General features: G+C 35.4%; 1 long non-coding RNA gene across 1 annotated transcript in view; it reads right to left on the reverse strand.

Moving 5' to 3' along the window:
• Positions 1-19299: 19299 nt before the first annotated feature.
• The window catches only part of LOC145243782 (uncharacterized), a 65610-nt gene continuing 60457 nt past the window's right edge, over positions 19300-24452 (reverse strand). Inside the window, exon 2 of the long non-coding RNA XR_013862939.1 lies at positions 19300-19607. This is a non-coding gene — a long non-coding RNA (uncharacterized LOC145243782). The remainder of the gene's footprint in view (positions 19608-24452) is intronic.

The following is a 24452-nucleotide window of genomic DNA, read 5'->3' on the forward strand; positions in this document are numbered from 1 at the left end:
GCTGGAGGATGCCGATACGGAATTGGGTAAATATCGCGTGTTCATTGGTCTGTCACGTTCAGTCTGAAATAACATTTTCGACGGTTTGTCTTGCTTACATTTGAAATAGCGTTTTCATTTGTCTGTCATACTGAAGTTTAAAATATCATTTTAATCACCAAACATGTATGAACACGATTTAGTCATGGCTCCGTTCTTTCTTTCGTTCTTTTCGACATTTTTCTCTTTTGGTCATAGGTTAATCCTTTACATGTATTCCTGTAACATTGCTCTGCCATTTAAAAGAAACGAAGACTTGATTGGTTTATACTTAGAAACAAAGAGAAAAACAAGAAGATATTTTTGGATAAGAATAACAAACATTTATTGAATTGAGACGTCAAACCTGTTTGTATCGTATTATCATGACAGCTTAGTATAAAAATATATGTATTTTTTTTTCTTCTTTCAATTGTTTTCATCTTTTTTTGTTGTTTTACTTATATAAACAAGGCAAATTGCCACTGCTGTGGATTAGGGGACCAGATTAATAGCGGCATCCTAAATAGGAAATTGTGTAGCGAGATGTTTGTTCACGTTACATTTAAATTTCTGTATGGTGGCATAGTCGGCAAAGCAGGACGCTGGGAAGGAATTCAAAAGGTAAAAAAAGTTTGAGGAACGAAACTATTAGAGTAGTTAGAAAGCTTTCCGAGATCTGGGGACTTCTACTATGAAGGGGTTCGCTTTTCCTGATCGTCGGGTTTATCGGAGGTATTTACATTGAGAGGGCACAAGTGCGATATGTTCGTTGGAGCACATTCCATCGAAGTACTTGTAAAACACGCACATGAAGGCATTATTACATGATGGGACAGCGGCTGATGCTTGGTAGCTAGTTTGGGACCTATTAGATTAGAAACTAGTGGTTAGTGCACCAGCACAGATGTGATGACAATACTGCCTGTATGGGCGAGTGGTTGTTTTGTAGAGATATAAGATACTGACAGATGAAAGAAATTTTCTAGCCAGGTAGAAGAAGCCAATCTTCTTTGCAGCATGCTTGGCAGTATCTGCTATGTGTTTATTCCAATTCATGTTAATTATAAATATTAGACCAATGAGTTTGAATTTTAGACTCTCAGTTAGGATGCTATTATCCATGGCACTCGTTGGTTAGTATAAAGAGTGGTCCATCTATCTATCTATCTATCTATCTATCTATCTATCTATCTATCTATTATATAAAAGGAGCTTTGTGTGTTTCTGTGTTTGTGTGTGTGTGAGCGCGCGCGCGAGTTCGTTCCCTATGGACTCCTAAACGGTTGGGACGATCAAAAAAAAAAAAGAGAATTTCACACATATGTACTTTATGCATCTGGCAGTGTTCTTAGATAGGTTTTGTACCGGCACGTCTTCGCTAAGTATCGACAATCGATAATCGAAAAAAATCCGATGAAAGAAGAGACAGGAGATTTTGAGTAAGGTTAACGCTTTATACAGCCTAACATCACAAGTGCATTTGAGAATTTTTATTTCCGCACAAGCAGAAAAACCCAGCATATAAAATCAACAGAAGGTTCTTTGATATGACAGGGGTGCGTTCGAAATGAATGTTTCTGTTTAGAGCATAAGTGAACCATAATACTTGACTTTTGCATTTTAAAGTTTAATTCAAGCCATTATCAGCACAAAAGTAAAAAGGCCTGGTATATAAACTCAACAGAAGGTTCTTTGATATGACAGTGGCGCGTTTGAAACAAATGTTTCTGTTTAGAGTACAATAAAACCATGATACTTAACTTTTGCATTTTTAAACTTTAATTCAAGCCATGATATAAAAATAATTTTATAAAATCAATAGTAGGTTCTCTACAGTGCAATGTAAAGTACAGTGTATTGTGGGCTAAGTTACTGCGGGAGGCATGTGAAGCTTCCTCCTTGTGCACTATGTGGGGTCCCCGACGAGAGCAGGCAATTAATCAATTTGATCGAAAAATGGGCGATTTCAGTGTTTCATAGTACACAACTGATGATCCCTTTAGGTACATTGGTACTATTGTTTGTTCGAATGAAAGACATATAAAAAATTTTTTTTTATAGTTTGAAAGGTTTTAAAAAAACTTCCCAGACTATATATATATATATATATATATATATATATATATATAGTAAGTTATATATATATATATATATATATATATATATATATATATATATATATATATATATATATATATTTAAAAGAGTGTAGCCATCAACAATTGTGGGTTTTTTTAAAAGGTTTTCATCATATTTTTATTTTAAAATATTTTTATAACGCGTTTCGAGCTTAGGGTGTGCTCTCTTCAGACTGAAGAGAGCACACCCTAAGCTCGAAACGCGTTATAAAAATATTTTAAAATAAAAATATGATGAAAACCTTTAAAAAAAACCCACAATTGTTGATGGCTACACTCTTTTAAATATACATTTTTTCTCTCGTTGGAACTACACAACCATCACTTTAAATATATATATATATATATATATATATATATATATAGTAAGTTTTATTTATTTATATGTATATATATATATATATATATATATATATATATATATATATATATATATAACTTACTAACTAGCTCTACCTATGTATTGAACACTTTTGAAGTAAATACTTAAAGTTTATGCATAAATTTATACTTTCGTATATTAATTTTATGTGAGTAAATTAAGTAGTTATATATATATATATATATATATATATATATATATATATATATATATATATATATATATATATATATATATATATATATATATATATATATATTATATCTAGAATATAAATCCCACCTGTCTGTTTAAATGTATGTATGTATGTATGTTTCTCAAAAACTTTCGACAAAGGTGACAGATTTTCACGAGATCGATATCATTTTGAAGCTCGACCCTTTGAACAACAAATATCGAAAATTAGTCAAAAACACTAATTCCTTAAACCCTCAACAAGGCAGTTTTCTATAGGGAGGGGTCGCCTTTTTTCGCAGATATTTTCGAAAGTCATCGTCTCTTTTCGATTGTCTAGTCTTAATTTAAGTCTACGTCACTTCTGGTTTGGCGATGGGCGCAACAGCTAACACGTCACGTTTTTTTTTCACTTTCTTTTCCTCTTTCGAGGTACGGGTGCGAGCCTACCCGCCTTCCTATTACCACTTTTTTTTGCGCTCAAAATTTTCCAATTTTTTTTTTCTTTGCTTAACCAACACTCTTACACACACCTCCACTTTCCGCCTTCTGCTTGCCTAATTCAACTGTTTTTTTTTTTTTGCTTAACACATTCCCCCAAACACTCGGGCAACACCACGCACCCAGGCTAGTTTATAATATGAATCTCATCTGTCTGTTAGAATGTATGTATGTATGTATGTATGTATGTATGTTTTGCAAAAACTTTCGGCAAAGGTGACGAATTTTCACAAGATTGTTATCGTTTGGAAACTCAACCCTTTGGACGACAAATATCAAAACATTGGTCAAAAACATCAATTCCTTCACCCTCAACTGGGCACTTTTGTACAGGGAGAGGCCGCTTTTTTCGCCGATATTTTTGAAAGTCATCCCCTCTTTTCGATTATCTAGCCTTAATTTAAACCTTCGTCACTTCCGGTTTGGCGATGGCCGCGACAGCAAACACGCACGTTTTTTCATGTTCTTTTCCTCCTTCGTGATATGGGTTCGAGCCTGTCTGCCAACTACAACTTTTTTTTTTTCAATACACATTTCCAACGCCGGGCACCCAGGCTAGTCTATAATATAAATCTCACCTGTCTGTTTAAATGTATGTATGTATGTATGTATGTATGTATGTATGTTTACCTAAAACTTTCGACAAAGGCGCCAGAGTTTTCACGAGATTGGTATCGTTTTGAAGCTCAACCCTTCAGACAATAAATATCAAAAAATTGACCAAAAATATTAATTCCTTCACCCTCAATTGGGCACTTTTCTATGGGGAGGGATTGCCTTTTTCGCCGATATTTTCGAAAGTCATCCCTCTCCTTTCGATTGACTAACCTTCATTTGAACATTTGTCACTTCCGGTTTGGCTATTAGTGCAACAGCAAAAACGCCAAGTTCTTTTTTTAACGTTATTTTCTTCCTTCGCAGTATGGGTTTGAGCCTGGCCGCCTACCTACTAGCACCTTTTTCTTTTTGCTCAACACACATCTCCAAACACCCGGACAACGCCGGGCACCCAGGCTAGTATATATATATATATATATATATATATATATATATATATATATATATATATATATATAACTCATCATCTAAAAATTCTGACAAATAGTATTGATGTTACTACAGTGACCATCGCCGTACATCAATAAATAATACACCTGAAAATAACATTCGTTGATCTTCATTCAATCCTGGGAAACGTCGGGTCTCCCTGCTCTCATATATATATATATATATATATATATATATATATATATATATATATATATATATATATATATATCTTCTCTATATAAATAAAATGAACTCATTTTTTCCCGTCTGATTTTGACATTAATAGGATTAAAAATCAAGATATTTCATGCAAATATAATATGCACAAACGGCAGAACAATATCTGAGGTGTGTTATATGCTTATTATTTCTCAAATTCCTCGATAATCTTAGATTTCTATACTTTTCTGCTGAGAAGTCACGGCCAAAATCGGTTAAGATCAATGGAAGTGGTAAAATATTTTCTCTCTAATAAATTCCTCCTCCCCCTGCCACCACTTAACACCGTTTGGGGATCGTTCACAAGGAACAGTTGAGAAGAGAACACCGGTTTGGCTTCGTAGTTCTTTCATGGGAAGTTATTTAAAATCACTAAACTAAGCTGCAGTGCTCTGTGGCGTAGTGGTTAGCGTGCTGGATAATTCATATTATATTTTCACGTTCGCGCCGACCTACCGTAGTCGTTTTTTTTTTTTTTTTTTTTTTTCCTAAACAACTGGAATGGACTTTTCTTGGTGGCCGAACTGTTAACGTTGCAGATGTTTTTTTTTTTCACACTTTATTTTCCTACTTTTACTCATGACTCCAGGTTTGATCCTTCCTACTTACCTACCATAACATTTTTTAACCCCCCCCCCGTCCCGGAAACAAACACTCGGGCAACGCCGGGTACCCCCGCTAGTATATATATATAATAAATTCCACAGCCAAACAACATCGCAGCCCACAAGAGCCATGAGAGTCAACAAACCGGAAGTCCAAGACACGAGTTTCGCTCTCATTTGGGCTCATCAGTTAGACACATCCAAACTCAGGATTCAAAACCTTGGTTAATAGGATTTCTTATGTGCGGGGTGATTGCTCAGTTGGTAAAGTGCTTGCCTCGCATGCAAGAGGATCGGGTTTCGAATCCTGAGTTTTTATGTGTCTAATTGATGAGCCCAAATGAGGGCGAAACTCGAGTCTTGGACTTCCGGTTCGTTGACTGTCATAGGTCTTGTGGGCTGCGACGTTGTTTGGCTGTGTGGAATTTATTATATATAATCTCTCACATTCTAAAAATCATATATATATATATATATATATATATATATATATATATATATATATATATACTAAATTGTTCTGCTGACTCACTATCATTTTGCAAAGTTTACTACTTGAAATATTTGAAGCATTAATTAAAAATAATAAACATTTCTTTCATAACTTTGTCGTAAACACGAAACAAAGTCTTTCTGATTTATTCATATAGAAAGAGAAACCTTAAAATGTTGGCAATTTTAATGCAGATTGATTTATCATTTAAATAGGACCGCAAAGAAAGAAAAAGAAAAAAGAAATCAGTTTGCCTTTTCACTTACAATTTAGAAATAGATCGCAACTTGTTGAAAATCAAGTCGATCCCTGGAACATTTGAAAACAAATGCTGCATATTTGTTCAAGAACAATAAACAATGTTGCGAAACCGAACTATTTATTATATTAAAATAAAAATGTACACCGAATAAAAAAAAATACAAAACGGTAACAAATAATAGTGAATTACTAAAATATCCTTTTTCAAAACTCATATGCAAATTAGTTAATCGTGTGACTGTTACAGTAGCAGTATATGAAAAGATGATGAGTCTTTTATATAAAGTTGATTTAACTTGAATTGACTTTACAATTGGTGCCAGAAATGGATCAATTTTCACATTTATTCATACAGATCAATCCAACAGTGGCTTTGTTGCTGTCAGGCTGAGAGATATAGTTATGTTCAGTCCTAGGAGGTCTACCCTTCCAGGTTAAACCTTCTGAGCCACCCCTATGGACGAACGTAGTCAGAACAGCTGAGGCATTTTTATTGTAAGCAAGAGTGTGCTTATCTTAGTGTGGTGACTTCTCCAAACCCACATGACCCTTTTATTGTTTTTTTACTTGGAAGTCACCACTTATCAAAGACCGAATGCCACTCGAGAATAAGGATTAATGAATGTAAGGTGGTGGTATAGTAATCACTAATGGTGTAAATTGGGTAGAATTTGATTATTTATGAGAACGGCTCAGCAAGAACTTGTTTACATTGAATTTGAAGGCTACCATGTTGTATTCAACTGGGAAGCAGTCCAGTGGAACAATGTTCTCAGGCGAACAGTTCTAGGAAAGAAGCTTTGTTCATGGAATCTGCGTTTAGATTAAGGCACAGATAGAAAGCGGGGGAAACTGTTTATAGTGGTTGTATCTAGTCGAGTGGTTTTTGTGAAAGTTTAGCAAGGGGGAACCATAGATGGGAGTCCAGTGTTCTTGTATCTAACTTCTTGTCAAGAAGGTAAATAGTATATATTTATCTCTAAAGAAAAGATTGATGCTTATTTACAATAACCCAGCCATAAAACACTGCTTTGTTATTCTTTCAACAGTCCAGTCATTGCCGTGTGTCCCCAAATAGACATAAACTATTAGAATCATTTTCATAGTAAACAAGTAGTTTTTTGTATTTTATTTATTGCAATATGAGATTACGTGTGTCGCCATGGTGGTTTGTGTTTGCATTAAAACTAAGGGAACACAGAACTCTTACTATATTTGACGAAAATAAAGTTAATGAAGCAGCCACAGTGTTATAATAGTGAGCCTTTTGTGCTGCCGTAATTTTAAAAATATGATGCCACACGTAGTGAGTTTCAAATAAAAACTACTTGTTTATATAAAGTTAGTTTTGTGTATATGTTCATACATTTCTATGTATAGGATTCACTCCTAAACCAATTAACCGATCATTATGAGTTTTGGAACACAGTTGCTGTTGAGTTAAATTTAGTTTTATGCAAAGGCGCACATTTTCTAAACAGTTTCTAGTGTCAAAGTCATACAATACGAGGATCGTCTCCAAAGAAGGGTCTTCTATTTTTCAATTCAAAACCTAAAACGTTGAAGAGCTACGAAGACGGGAGTCACACTATTACAAAGGGCGACTTTTTGTGCTCCAGAATTTAGCTTTTTACATAGTTACCACCATTCTCAATGCACTCTTGCCAGCCTTTTTTGATGCAAAAGTCCGAAGTACACCTTGTCGCTTACATCTCTGTCAACACTCTGTAGTCAACGAACCCATCTCCTAACTCTGCTGACATCAACTGCATCGGCTTCATAAACGTTCAACAGGCGTCGGTGAATACTGATTGATTCAATTTTTTCTGCATGGATGAATTCAATGACGCATCTCTGCTTCTGACACATGTCCATAACAAGGGCTGCTTTCTTAGAATTTCACACCGTCAATATCTACAACAGGAAATGAAATTTTTAGGTCATGGATGCATAAATTTAATCATTATAAAAGTGCAATTTGTGGTCCCTTCTGATGCATTTGGATGGAATAAAATATAAGAGGTATTACTTTTGAGACGTTACTCATAGAATAAGTATTCTAGGCCTAAGGATAATATGATTATATATTGGTTTTAATCTTCATAAGGGAAAATAAAAGTTGTGCAGAACTATTCTGTTTATGTAATTTTACCCGTCCTGAGACGAATATTCTTCTAGCATCTTTATAAAGTTAGGTATGATTATATGTTTCTATAATTGTATGTCCATTCCTAAACTAATTAATCGATCATTATAGCTTTGTTAAACTGCTCGGCATAAGGTATTTAAATGTGAGCTATATTTAGTTTAATTAGTTTTTTTTTTAATTGGGAGTCGCCATTTATCAAAGCCTGAAAGCCATTCGAGGATAAGGGTTAATGAATCTAAGGTGGTAGTATAGTAATCACTAATGGTATAAATTGTGTAGGATTTGATTATTTATGGGGACGGCTTAGCAGGAACTTGTTTACATTGGGTTTGAAGGCTACTTTACTATATTAAACCGGAAGTTGACCAATGGAACTGTGTGACAAAGGCGGGCAGTTCTAAGACAGAAGCTTCATGGAATCTGCGTTTAGGCACAGATAGAGAATGGGGAAAATCATATATAGTGGTTGTAGCTAGTTAAGTGTTTTTTGTGAAGGTTTGGTAAGGGGGACCATAGATTGGAGTTCAGTCGAGCACTTGCCATGAAAATAGCAGCAGAGCAGTGACGAGGTTGCGACGTCTCTTCTGTGGGAAAGAGGTTGCAGGGAAGAGAAAAGGGCGTCACCTAGGTTTTAAAGCTGGTTTTGAACTCTCTCCAGACAGGGTAGGACATGTTGAGCAGCTCCTACCCAGATATGGCAGCAGTACTCTATTTTAGGGTATACTTGGCTCTTATGCAGTCAGACAATTGCATCGGTAGTAAGATAACTACTGGAACAGTAGAGTGATCCTACCATTTTCCAGCGATTTTGGCAACAGATTTGATGTATTTGTTCGATTTCAGATTTGGAGTGAAGGTCAGTCTCAGAAGCTTGTTAAGATATGGGGCTTCCCCAAGACGAGAGCTATTCATTTCAGTTTTGGTGTGGTGAGGATCAGAGCGATTTTAATGAAAAGAGAGAAACTCCTGTTTTGATGCATTAAAATTAATCAACCACCTTTTTCCCCATTGTGCCACGTTCTTAAGATCAGAAGAGAGGGAATCAGAAAGATATTGGTCATTGATGGCTTTTGAAGTGTTAATTTACATTTAAGCACAGAGAGTAAAATGAAGCAGTAGTCCTTCGTGAAAATTCAGGTACCTCTAATTTTTGCAAAAATTTAACAGCAACTATTAGTCATCAATTAATAAATATTCTCCAAATTCTGATATTTCAGATTTGCATTGAATTTGTTCCACGGTCATTAGACACCAATTAAGTAAGATTCTCTTAATTTCAATTTCTTCTTTAAGCTTAAACCTTAGATTTTATAGATTTTTTTAGAATCGAAATCCTATAATAAATTTGGACCTACATTTAAATAAGGATTCTAAACATAAGGTTTAATTATATCTGTATTTCATAAAAGTTGTGCAAAATTGTTTTTTTTTTCGGATGAATTAATTCTATGCTATTTATTTAGTGTATTCTTCTTGTTTATTACATATTACATGTTCTACATCTACTAATCTAAACACTCATCCATTTTTCCATGTGACCAAACCACCAAAGTCTCCTGTTTTACACACATTTTCTTATACTGTCCAGATCTAATCTTCTTCTCAGGTTATCAAATAAAAACGTCCGTATTAAAGACTCACATTACACATATATCATATCATTCTCATATCTTTTCTCTCCATGCAACGCATAACCTCTACCCTCATTAGCCAGGTTTCACTTCCCTAGATCATCAAAGTGTACACACATGTCTGATAGAGTCCTCCTTCGGTTGATAGTGATAATGCTCTGATGGTTAGTAATGACAGAAGTTATCTCAGCTTACTCCATTAACTAGTAACTGTTGCTAGTGCACACGTGACTACGTAAACAAACCAGATGCATGTGACAAAAATACATATCATTTCGTCTTGCTCTGCTCATTCACACTTAAAGCAAAACAAGAACTTCGGCATCAGAACTCAAATGTATGACGCCCGTTATTGTCATGTATAAACAGTCGTTTTCATAGCTACCATTATTATTATTATTTTATAACCCACAAGTTAGTGATTTAAACCGCTGTTTTCTCGGCAAACTCTTTCACCGGGGTTATTATTTTTATGCAATTTGTAGCCATTTTCACTTTTACTATCATTATGTTCCCACAAAACTATTCCAATTCGATTCCTAATTATTATCCTTGTGCTCTATTTACGGAAATGCGAAATGAGATCTGCTAATTGTATTCATGCTAGAAAATAAAAACACTAGATGAGATAAGTCATCGGTACCATCAGTTTCAAACCTGATAACATATCAAGCTCTCTTCAGCCAATACTCATCTCTTAGATAAGTATTGGCTGAATATGAGTATCTAAACAGTCCCTATTATCAGGTTTAAAACTGACGGTACCGATGACTTATCTAACCTAAATTTTCTGTAAATAAAAATATAAATAATACACTCTTATTTTCGGAATTTCTTTCTTATAATAAAGCACTGCTCGATTCCTTTTTTTTCCGAAAAAATATAACTAAATATATATATATATATATATATATATATATATATATATATATATATATATATATATATATATATATATATATATAGTCATCGACATACAGTAGTCTTTCGTTGTATCACAGCTAGACAGGCAACTATTACATTACTTGAGGTCACCACAGGGGGTTCTCGACCTAGCCTGCCGTAAAATACGATTAAATATATTTTAATTCATGCAGATTTCGTATTTATTATTAAAAGACCAATTCTCTATGTGATTTTTTCCAATTATATTTCACTTTTTTTATATACCAATCCTTAATCTATGAAGCTCAATATAATTGCAGAGCATATAACAAACAAATGACAAAAGTCTGTATTCCAAATTTCATGATGTTGACCCCCTTACATTTTATTTCTATCATTTATTCTTTTAATTAAGTTGACATTTACAATCCTTGACAGCATATATATATATATATATATATATATATATATATATATATATATATATATATATATATATTAATTATTTATGTAAATACAGTCATATCTTGCTACGACGTGCAGACCGTTTCAATCATATTAGATATCATCAGGCAAGAAAAATTAAAGTACAAAAATTAAAAAGGTTCCTTTTTTTTCCAGACCGCTCCTCAAAATCTGGAAAAGTTTGGAACCTTTTTAATTTTTACACTTTAATTTTTTCTTGCCGGATGATATCTAATATGATTGAAACGGTCTGCACATCGTAGCAAGATATGACTGTATTTACATAAAAAATAAAAATATATAAATATTTATATTTATATATCGTATGTATTGTCTTTTTTTTATTGAAATGCTAACTTCTTTTTACATGTAAACGTCAGTCATGCTACATTAGATGTCACATTTGTGCGTTCATCGGTACGATAACTTTCCGTGGCATATATATCTAGACTTATGCGTAGTGTGGAGGCGAACATTTAGTCTCTGTAACAGTTGGTCCTATTCTACTATTATCGATGTTTGTTAATAAAGATCCCGTGTGGGATTCCATCGAAATCGGATTAAATATTTGCCCAACTAATTTGATGTGATGGGTCTCGAGTTTGCTAAATAGGCCATCTTGAAGAAAGTGTTCTACTTTAAAAATGGGTTTACAAACCTACTTATCTCAGCGTAGGAGGAGAACATGTACTTGGAATGCTTGTTGTCATCAATCTAGGTCAGTAGTCGCAATCAGGGTTCATTTGACGTTGTTGGAGTCTATACAAGGGGAATGGGAAAATTGGTTCCTAAGAGATTAATCAAATACACAATGGAGTGATTTTTTCTCCCTCCCTCTCTTTAATACTGGTCCCTATATGATGATAGTCCGATTATCAGGCAACCTTCATCCATACGTTCCTACATTGTACTCATGATAGTAATCTAGTAGACACTACAGCGATTTTGTTCTGTTTGTCTGTCTATGTGTCTGTCTGTGTGTCTGTCTGTCTGACTCTCTCTCTCTCTTTCTCTCTCTTTCGCTCTCTCTCTCTCTCTCTCTCTCTCTCTCTCTATATATATATATATATATATATATATATATATTTAAGTAATAATTATTCATTTTTACCTACAGACACCAGTGTTCCATGCTGACGCAATCAGTGTAGGGTAACAATTCCTGTCAGTCATGCGATTCGAACTCAGCCTTTTGCTCCATTCGCCGAGCCTCTACCACAGGACCACCAAACAATTTCCATGAGAATGGCGAATTCATTATATATATATATATATATATATATATATATATATATATATATATATATATATATATATATATATATATATATATATATATATATATATATATATATATATATACTGGCATGGGTACCCGGTCTTGCCCGGGTCGACATGAAGCTCTGTTTGGGACACACCTGCTATACTAAGGATATTGATCATTTTCGTCGTGGGCAACGGTGATACCTAACGGATAAAAACATATAAATGTAATCCCCCCCCCTCCACCCAAAAAAAAAAAGTACATACGCTCTCCACAAGATTTTTCGGTAGTAGGAATACAAAAAGAGGAAACTGGGAATTATCTGTGCGTGAGGTCGCCAAGCTAATCAAGCACCTTGATTCCAGTAAAGCAACTAGTCCTGACGGTATTCCAATTATAGTGTTAAAAAAGCTACAACCAGAACTTGCCCCCATACTTACCAAACTTTTTAAGCGTCGCCTTAAGGAAAAGTGCTTTCCAACACCCTGGAAAACATCATCAGTATGCCCTGTATTTAATTCAGGTGATAAGTTATTTCCCTCTCAATACAGACCAATAAGTCTCCTGTGTGTCATGAGTAAGTTGCTGGAATCCATATTAAATAAAGAAGTAGTCAACCACCTCAGCAGAAATAACCTTCTTAGTGACATGCAATATAGTTTCTGTTCTGCTAGATCTACAGCAGACGTGCTAACGGTTATATCTCATAGAATTAGCGAATCTCTCGACAAAGGCTTCATTTCTAGGGCAATTGCTCTTGACGTATCAAAGGCCTTCGATAAGGTATGACATAAAGGCATACTTCACAAGATTTCCAGCTACGGTATAACTGGAAATGTTTTCTCAATCATTAAACAATTTCTCTCTGATAGGCTCATAAGAGTAGTGGTTGATGAGCAGAAATCAGAGGCCCACAGTATTAATGCTGGAGTCCCTCAGGGGTCCATCCTGGGCCCAACTCTCTTCTTGATCTACATTAATGATCTCCCAAAACACATACTAAAATCATTCGTTGACATCTATGTTGATGACACGACTATCTATGGCAACACATCAAAGGCCGTAAGTGATAATGTTCACTCTGATTCTCTCTCCTAAGATTTTGAGCACGTGGTACAATGGGGGAAGAGGTGGCTGGTTACTTTTAATGCATCTAAGACCAAGCTCCTATCATTACATCATAAACGCTCTGATCCCCAGCTGTCATCGATTGAAATGAATGACTCTCGTCTAGGGGATGCCCCATGTATTGATAAGCTTCTGGGTTTGACCTTTACTCCTGATCTGAAATGGAACACATACATCAAGTCTGTTGCCAAGGTCGCTGGGAAAATGGTGGGATCCTTCTACTGCTCCAGAAGATATCTCACTAATGATGCAATTCTCTATCTATATAAAAGCCAAGTACGTCCAAGGATGGAATACTGCTGCCACATTTGGGCAGGAGTTGCTAAAAACAGCCCATCCTGCCTTGACAGAGTACAAAATAGACTTCATGGTTTAGTGGGGGGTGCTCTTTTCTCTTCCCTGCAACCTCTCTTCCACAGAAGAGACGTTGCGAGCCTGTCTCAGTTTTATCGTTATTTACATGGTAAGTGCTCGTCTGAGCTCCATTCTCTGGTCCTCCCTCGCCAATCTTTCACGAAAAACACCCGACTAGTTGAAACCACTGTCAATAATTTTCCCCACACTTAATCCGTGCCTAAATCAAAACGTAGATTCCATGAACAAAGCTTCTTTCATAGAATTGCACACCTGTGGAACTCTCTGCCACTTGCCTGTCCCCCCCCGACTTCAACTTGGATGTCTTCAAGTCCGACACAAACAAATTCCTGATGAACCGCCCCCTTAAGTAATGATACTTTATCAAATCTCTCATACTAACTATTACTACGATACTATCCCATTGATTATTGTACACACAATTACACTTATCCCCGAGTGATTTCTGGGCCTTGATAAGTGGTGACCACTATGTAAAAAAAAAGAAGAATATTGAGCACTTTTTGTTGTTCGTGTACTGGAAAAAAAACAAAAAACAAACTCTTAACCCCAAAAAAGTAAAATAAAAAATAAATGAATCCAAACAAAACAGCAGTGAGTGTCCGTGCGACCGCAAACAAAAAAAAAAAAAAAAAAAAAGAAAAAAAAAAAGAAATTAACCGCGTAGGCGGGCTCGGACCTAAAACGCGAAAGAGGAAAAGAAGGGAAAAGTAATTTGCAAACGATTTTGCCAACTGTACCACGACAATTTATAACGCTATAGTCCTGAAAAGATATCGTATATATACATTAACGCGTTCGTGACTTGCGGAAAGTTTAAGAACAAGATGGAATTCTTTTCACTGGCTTTTTTTTTTTTTTTTTTTTTTGTAAAGGCACTTTTTCACTGGCTATTTTTTTCGTAAATAAAGGAAATTTTCGATTTATTTATTTATTTATTTATTTATAGTTTCTAAAAGTGTGGCTTAAGTTTCAATTCCAGGAACAGTCAAAGATTCTGTATAGCGGTTTCAAGAATAATGAAAAACAAACAAATGAAATCCTTTCAGTTTATTCGTAAGTGCTTTTTTTTTTTTTCAATATTTAAAAAAAACAAAAAACAAGCAAATCATTTTTATGTCTACACGGAATTATTTTTTCACGTTAGAAACATTAAATTATCTTATTTGGTGTTTCGAAGTTTGCAGGGGAAATAACTACAAAATCAAATATATGAATAACAAAGTGAAAAGTGTTATTTATTAAAAGAACAGACTGAGAAAAAATCTCATGTAAAACTTATTTGTTTAACAGGTTTAAAAGCTATATAAAAACGTATTTTTAACTTTCTGTGCAAAATTAACCTCCTTTATTTTTTAAGATCCTTATAAGAAAATATACACGTAAAAGATAAGTAATTCAACATCGTTTGCTGTATTATCAAGAAAAATGATTTTCAAAAGAAAAAATCTCATTTCAAAATTATTTGAAGACGAGTGCATTTTTAACTTTTATTTAAAGTCACGTGTGAATTAGTAATTAAATACGTTTTTAACAAATATAAAATTTCACGGAATTTTCTCCGGCCAAACATGCTCCTTTCAATTGCACGCGTAGAAATGTAAAAAAGTTTTATTTTTCAGAAAATGAAATGCAGTTACTTTTGGGCCAGTTTTATGAATCTCTTTGTAATTTCTTTGAAAATTGAAACGGAAAATAACCACCCTTCGTAATAATCAGTACCGTATGTGTGTGTCCGCAGGACTTCACCTGTAACGTAAGCAAGTCACGTGATATTTAGTGCCCTTAAGTGGCTTACTATTACGGAAGACACAGTATAGTCAATGAAGTGAAGAACGTTTACATTTGACCATCCCAGAATTTTAAGACTTGAAATAGCTAGCAACTTGAGTGGCCACGTGTTCTTTCTACTAAGTAGGTCATAATGTTGAAGTGTACGCGCGTGCACACACAGATGCATATGTATACACACATACATATATACACACATACCCCCACACATACATACACATACATATACACAAATGTACATACACATGCATATACATACATACATACATACATACATACATACATACACACATGCATACACACAACTGTAAATACATGTTACATGAAAAAGGCTGTCCCCTTTTCATGTAAGTAAAAAAGAGAACCAGTTAAATGAAAATGATATCAGATGAAACGAGAATCGAACAATGTAGATAAGTTTTAAAGAAAGATAGGTTTTAAATGGAATGTCCAGTTAAATTGTTAATTCTTTTAAAATATTTTATAAATAAAATTTGGCTGGAAAATCTATTTACATTCTTAGAAAGAATGCCTAATAAAAATATCGGTTAGAGAATTAACAAGTAGGTTAAATTCTTTTGTAAAACAAAGAGAATGGGAAATTTCCTGGTCGTCAGAAATGGTTTCAAAACGTGTAAATCGCGCATGTTTGAAACACGTGAGTTGTGGTCACGTTTGCCAGATATACGTGTGACGTCATGGTAGAAATGATTTCTCAATACAGGAAAGGATTCGAAGTTAGTTAACGAGCAGAATCGGAATCAGATTCAGATCAGAGAAAAAGAGAAGCAGAGGATCAGACCGATTCTCAGTTAGAGTCAGGAGACCCTCTTGGAAACGGAAGGCTTAGAAGGAACCATGTAACGACTTTGAATTCCTGAAGTACAGAATCATTTCCGACCGGTCGAAGAATAAACTATCATCGTTTTTTTTATAACTGCCGCCTTTCTGTGTTCATCATTCCAACAAGAAATGGTAATGTGTTTAATCATTCCAGTATGTATCAATGTATACCACTTCATCCTCTCATCAAAGTATATGTCTTGTGAATATGAACTGTCTCCTTATAAATGTCTTCAACATGTACCTACTGTCACTCTGTCTCCTCTCTAAATGAACATTTAAAATATGTGTGTTGTCAACTACAAGGAATATTCAATTATATATACACAGGCTGTCACGTAAATAATATGTACCCCCTCTTAAAACGGATATTATAATACATACATGTACACACACGCATGTATGCACACAATATGTGTACATATAGATACAGAAAAAAAGAAACTTGTTAGATAACATGTTAATAGGAATAGATACACAAGTATTCAGAAATTTTTGGACAGTTGTTCTTTTATTGTTCACAACATTGTTTACAATCGTTTCAGTCCCTGGTGTTAGCATATAAGATTATAACTGTTTATAAAATTATGATTTGCACAACTTGGGCTTCATCAGCGCATAGAAAAAAAGACAATGTTTCCAAAAGTTTCACAGCCCACGAATAGGACCTTGCTAGTTAATACGGCGGCTATTAATTTTTTCTGTGTTCGGTATTAGATTTATAAGAATCCAAGTAACAAAATATCGAAAAATAAAAGCACCAGACACAATTCAAAGACTTACAAATAAAAAGTAATTTACAAGTTATCCAGTATATCCTGTGCTAAGAATTTGACGTCTTTTTTTTAAACTTTAGTAATCTATAAATATAAAAGCGAAAATGTGTGTATGTATGTATGTATGTATGTATGTTCGCCTTTTTGTGTATGTCCAAGAAAGGCTTTTTCCGAGAAGCGATCGGTCGATTCACTTCTTAAAACTTTTTATATCACGCCTAAATGATAATATCTACGAGTTAACAACAGGGGTCGCCTGTCTATTTAATTTGCCCGACTTTCAAAAGATAAATATTCAAGATTTTTCGATCGCTGCATGTGCATTAAGCTTTTCGTATACAAAAGAAGCGAACAGACTCGCGGTAAATAAAACACTGTCCCGCACTCAAAGTTGACGTCATTAAGTCGTCAAAAACGGGCACCTGCCGTTAAGCGTCGCACTTTTTTTTCCCCACTTTATTATTTTCCAACTGCGCATCAAAGCTTCGTTTTTTTTTTTAAAACAAACACCCGGGACACCCGGCCAACGATTTTTCTTTTCATTTACCCCAAAACGCACACACCTACAAACACCCGGGCAACGCCGGGTACCCCCCCCCCCCGCTAGTCGTAAAATAAAAACTGGATACATTTAGTCGAGAGTTGATTTTTGAACGGCTCAGATACCAATTTACAAGAAATGTGTTCATTTCTACATGTTTAATTCTAACTTATTACTTAATACCTAATAAGCTACTTGCTTCGTTAACACACTTTAGCAACTAAAAATATGACCGATAAAACAGGAAAAATATTCGAAAGGGAAAGAAAAAGAGAAAAAAACGAAACAAACAATATTACTTAAAATCCGGCTAACAGTTTACAATTTTTCCAGTTTTCCCTCTTAGTTCGGTTAGTTATTTCTTGCTTTCTCAAAGTTTCCGTCTCGGCATGGCCTGTTCTTGCCTTCTTCCTTTGTGATTGCATGGTTTCGTGATAACCTTTTTTCTTCTTTCTGTTCTTCATTTTTAACTCTTTTTTTGTAAAATAAAAGGTCTGGTCGATTTAGCCCAAATTATCTTCTGTAACATTTCACACGGGACCCAACAATCTACGCTGCAAAGGAGACCAAGACAAAGAATTAATCGAACTCACCTTTTTGTGAAACAACATTTATTTCCCCATTTTTCCGCTACGCGTGACCTCTTATCGTCCCTCTAACATGCCCCCCTCTTTCTTTCTTTCTTTCTTTCTCTCTCTCTCTCTCTCTCTCTCTCTCTCTCTACTTTTTATAGTCTGTTTTTCCTTACAGTAACGCCATTTCACATGCATTTTCATACACGTGTCCCCACTGTTACACTGGACCGATGTAGCTGAAATTTTGTATGAACATTTCTATGATAAGGTGCAACGAATTAAGTATTACGGTATCCGTTCGATGCACAGTTAAGGATTAATAGAGATCAGTATTTAATGCAAAACTGAGCATAAATTTAACCATATTCGACCATCAATTTGGCATAAACACTCATTCTATGTCAACGGGATATAACTTTTTTGCCCAAGTATAAATCTAGTATTGTTTGTAATTTTCGTAAAGGGAGGTTGTGGTTTGGAATTAATTTTCCCTGTCCAGTGACCGGTATTATCTTGGTATGTCAAGTAATGATTTAACACTTACTATTTTATAGATGATTAGCTGGGAGCCCCGACGTTGAATGATGATCAACGAATATTTCACTCTCTCATATTTTTATTGTTATATAAAATCTGTGAAATCGCCCATTATTCAATCAAATCGATTGACTGCCTGTTCTAGTTCGATACACTGGAAGGAAGCTTCATATGCCTCCCTGCAATACATTGTGAGATGCCACAGGGCTTATAAAGAAGAACCTGAAGTCCTACCTAACTAATATTCCTGGTGAACCAAGTGCAAAAGAGATTCAGACAATTGCACTTAAGGGAACAGCGAGGATACTAAAAAGAGCTCTCGGTTGGTTTCAATGAAAAGCGGGGCAATGTTGGCAACTGGTTTGGCTGCCCCATACCCGGCATTACAATCTTCAAAGGAAGAAAAATAAAAAAGAGAGAGTATATATGGCAGTGTATGGGATAGAACGTTAAAATTTTCGCCCTAAAGAAAACAACACTACAGCTTTATTTTAAATCTTTTAATGAAAAAATCAATTCAGGTAACTTGATAATGACATCTATTTAATATAGCCGCCTCCAGCCTCAATCATCAATTCGATATAGGTCTGGAACTGGGAGCATGCCTTTTTCACAAGCGGCGGCCGGAGCTTGACAAATACTCGGGTGGATGGCGGTGATCAAGCTGATTTTGGTGGGAGATCATGCTGGTGATGTTCTCGATGTAATTGCACTCGGCCGTTGGAATGACAAGGTTTAAGGCTTTCATACAGATGCTCAAATGAATCATTTCACAGTTTGACATCATTATTACACCGGGAAAACTGCATAACGAAAGAAAAACAGACACAAACAAGAAAGGATTAAATGACGATTGAAGAAGAGAAGTAAAGAATTTCAAGTAAAATACGTGAAAACCATGAGTGAAATTGATTTAAATTCTCTCATTGCTTATCAACGATAATCATAAAAATAATACCATAATTCGCATCGTCTGCCAGGCGTTTACAATTAAGAACTCGGGGCTTCTTCGTTACAACCTTCTTCTCATCTTTATGCTAATCCTGCAGAAAAAAGGGCCGTCACATGACCATTCAATTTGTTCGAACTCATCTATAACCCCTGTTTCAACGAAGGAGCAGAAATAAAATGCAAACAATAATTTAAGGAAATAAAAAGAGGGGTTTTCCTTTTTCCCTTTGATACACGACACATTTATTTTTGTTGTCATGGCAACGCATTCACCTCCGAGAGCAATGGCTGCCAGCAGTTACACTCGACATACGGCCAAATGAAGTAGTTCAGGTCGGTTCAGGTCAGGGGAGAAGGGGGTTCCCCCAGTGAGAGAAAGGTACAAAGCCGTCTGAAGCCAAGCCTGGGTTTCTTTGGACTTGTGGGCTAGCGCCGAATCCTACTGTAACACCCAGGGTCTGTCGGTGACCACTTGATTACACCAGAGGATCACCACACTCTTCAGCGCATCCATATACACTTTGGTGTTGACTTTCAAATCAACTTTGAAGATGTGAAGTAGCATGATGTGGCCCTCACTTGAAACCACACCAAAGACCATAACTGTAGATCGTCCGATGCATTGAGCTGTGCTCTCAAACATTAAACTGTCCAGATTTACATTTTGAAGGTGCTGGCAATGGTCCTGTTGTCATAACTTAGATCAGTAGAGAGCATGAGTTGTACAGCGATGCATCTCCGATCTCGCTCATTGACTATTGCGTCACTAGAATGCTCTTATCGCTCTTGTGATTTGTACACAGCTGACCAACTAGTAGAAAAATAAAACCGGTGTTCATCAAACGGAAATAGAATCATGTCGTCTTTTCTAGGGCGACAATTTTATCGTTCCACCTCGTAGAGAACGTAGTTTTTGAGTCCATGGGGAATTCTCTCTCTCTCTCACACACACACACACACACACACACACACACACACACACACACACACACACACACACACACACACACACACAGAGTTCCATTTATATAATTGTAGCGATAAAGTTAAATAAAAGGTTGATATTTCTGTTGCACGGTTTCAGTTGGCATTTATTTGCTTTCAACACTCATTACTATTCTATTATTTACTGTGGACGAGAAGCCCAGCCAACGAAAGGATGTGACCTAGAAATGGGCATGGACTTAAAGATCCACAACCCGACCTAGATTAAACATGGTTCTGTAATAAAGGGGCAAATTATCGTCTCATTGATCAGAACTTTCACAAGTGTATAAGCATTTATACAACGTGTTTAATCTGTTTGAAAACATACGTCCGTTTTACGGTGAAAAAGATCCCAATAATTTGCATATATATATATATTACAGAGAGCTTCGCCATCATGATTTAGAACTGAGATTTTTTTAATAGACCAACCTTTTCAATAAAAGCTCAATGATTGTTTACATATAACAACAGAGCATATATGCACATTTAAGATGTGTCTTTACAGTAATCGAGACAAAATAACACTTTTATAGTTAAATATTTAGTGATTTACAAAGAATCGGAATCGGAATCGGTAATTGTATCGGATTCGGGAATTTAGTATGGAATCGAGAAAAATATTGGAATCGTTCTATCACTAATATGCACATTGAAACAACGAAACAGGTCTGTATGTCGATGACTAAGATATATTTCATAAAGCTCCCCTCTTCGGTAGAGCACTCTCGTAAATTATCTTACTCGCTACTTGATTTAGCTGAAATAATGCGAAGCTCGCAATTTGTTTACAAACAAAACGTTTGAGCCCTCTACGAGTAGCGGACGGATGTTTGTTTAAATCCGCATTCGGACAGTTTAATTTCGGCCACCGATTCCGTGGTTAGGGGGTGGGACTGCCGGCTGTCATCACGACGGTTCTAGGTTCGATCCTCGGCTTGGGAGAGGTGTTGGTCTAGCGGCACTGATGAGTTGTGAAACAACGAAACAGGTCTGTATGTCGATGACTAAGATATATTTTATATATATATATATATATATATATATATATATATATATATATATATATTTATTAAAATAAAATAGAAAAAATGCGAGAGTAAACACCAGATGGATATATAAAAACAATCAATAATATGAATTCCATACACTTAGCCTGACGATTCCCTACAGGAATAAAAGGTGAGCGCCTTTGTCTAGCTTAATTGATACAAACATATTTTCATAACTTACTTATAGATGTCGACACCCTTTAATAAGTTTTGATCAATAAGTTCACAGTGTGACATCTTCACAGAGGACAATGTTTATTCTGTGTTGGATTGTCTAAGATCCAGCAGGAATTCTTAATCGATGGATTGGACATTTTGAAGACTTGTTTGATAAACTATCTGTTGTTGTTGATGAATTTATGAATGGATTATCACTAAATAAAATTAGGACAGAAATGATGAATGATTCATGTGTTTGTTTGTAAAATATGTCGTCAACTTTCATCTAAAGATAGGCCAAATGAGTGGAAGGTCGGCATTAAGTGATTCTCTCAAGATAACGCAACTTATGGACAACAGAAGACCAGTACCACTGACCTTAACACTAACCTTAAAACGTACTACCACTTCCAAATCTAATCCTAACCCTAACCTACTTATCTATCTCTTAAACAAGCTAGGCTTGTAAAGTCACACTTAACATATTATGCCAGATCTTGTGCTAGGTATCGGCGAAGGAAGCAAAAAAAAAAAAAAAATTAAACATGTATGAATTATTTTTGGTTATGTCTACTTATTTCTCTCAGTATATATATATATATATATATATATATATATATATATATGTATGTATGTATGTATGTATGTATGTGTGTGTGTATATATATATGTGTGTGTGTGTGTGTGTGTGTGTGTGTGTGTGTGTGTATATATATATATATGAATGAATAACAGAGAGCTTATAATCCTTTAATAATGCTAAGGTAGCGAAATAATTAAATAACAGCATTTCAAAGCTGTTAATATCGCTTAAACAAACAATGACAACAACAAATCTTGAATTTAAAAGCGATATATATATATATATATATATATATATATATATATATATTATTATTATTAATTCGTCTGATGAAGACTTCTGGTTTTAACCAAACATTTGTCCAAAATATTAGCATGTTCAGTGTCGCGACCCTATGAATTTGTTTGAGGTCGTTTACAAGCACCGATACCATGGCTGGAGGTTAGAACTGTCGGCTATCAACTAGATGATTGTAGATTCAATCCCTGACTAGAGTTGAGTGCTAGTCTAGCCGCACTGAGGAGCTGTAATACAACGACATAATACTGTACGTGGATAATTAAAGTACGGAGAACAGAAACAATTTTCTAGCTATCGTCTTATCAGCAGGTGCAAAGTACTGGAACTGCCGTATTGCCATTTGGTGAATGAATTCTGGACCATGCAGTAGTTTCCCGTGGGGTTTCTCGATGCTATATTAATGGGTAATTGTTACGGCTTTACCTTATCATGGTCTACAAAAAAATATTTCTTCTCTTCTTTTTCTTCCTTACTTTCCCTCTCCGCCCTGCTCTAACCAAGTCTGTCGACCCATTTCACAAATACTAAAACAACTTCATCATGAAAAGTCCCCAGAAAGAATACACAATTAAACCCAGAACTTCAACTTCCAATGTAGACCCCCGCGTCTATGTCTCCTTATTCAAATGTAGACCCCCAGGTCTACGTTCCAATCTTCCGGAGGGTAAAATCCAAATCCAGGAGACCAAACCAAACCTATTCTCCCAAAACGAAACTGACATTGGATCGACTATTTTCCTAGATGAGTTTGTAATTAAAGGATATTCTAATTTAACATTCAAATCTGACCCCCAAGATCGACATGGGCATGGAATATGTGCTTACATTAGAGATGGCTTTTCATGTGGTAGGACATCTCAAGAGAAGACGCTAATTTGCCCTTTATGTGCTTCCGGGTTGCACTTGCTCACACCACTGCTTTTATATTTGCACGCTATCACCCCACATAACAGCAGAGTTACTATCTTTAAAAGCATACCTGAGATTGATCATGCCCTGTCTGCGTATCCTTCAGCAAACATTCACGTCTGTGGAGATTTCAATGTTCACAATGTGGAATGGTTAACCCACTCAAACAAGACAGATGATGAGTGGAGGGTCTGACACGATTTCTCTATTGCTTATGAGCTAACACAGATTGTTCACAAACCCACCAGTGTGCCTGGCACTGATGGTTAGTATGCAAGTTTCCTAGACCTTTTTCTCACAACTTGCCCTGAGCTATGTTCATCTTCCGTTCTTTCCCCACTGGGATCTTCTGACCACTCAGTTGTTTCAGTTAAGATAAAAACAACATGTAATAAATCCTCCGACATACCTCTCCATTGCATATCGTTACTCTATAGCTGACTGGGATAGCTTCCGTTCATTTATATCAGATCTACCTCTACATTCCGTGTTTAAAAAGAACGTGTCCTCCATAGTATCAGACCTGATGGAATGGTTAATTGTAGGTATAGATAGCTTTATACCTTCCAAAAAATTCAAACAAAAACCCAACAGCCCGCTATGGTTCTCTTCAGCTTGTGCTGCTGCCATTGTGCACAAAAATCACTTTTTCCATTGTCCCAAATGTAATAGATGTACTGAAACTCAAGCAGCCTTAAGGATGGCCA

The sequence above is a fragment of the Euprymna scolopes genome, chromosome 22 (genome assembly GCF_053919585.1).
Source record: "Euprymna scolopes isolate OS-2025 chromosome 22, ASM5391958v1, whole genome shotgun sequence".
In the NCBI taxonomy this organism is placed as follows: Eukaryota; Metazoa; Mollusca; class Cephalopoda; order Sepiida; family Sepiolidae; genus Euprymna; species Euprymna scolopes.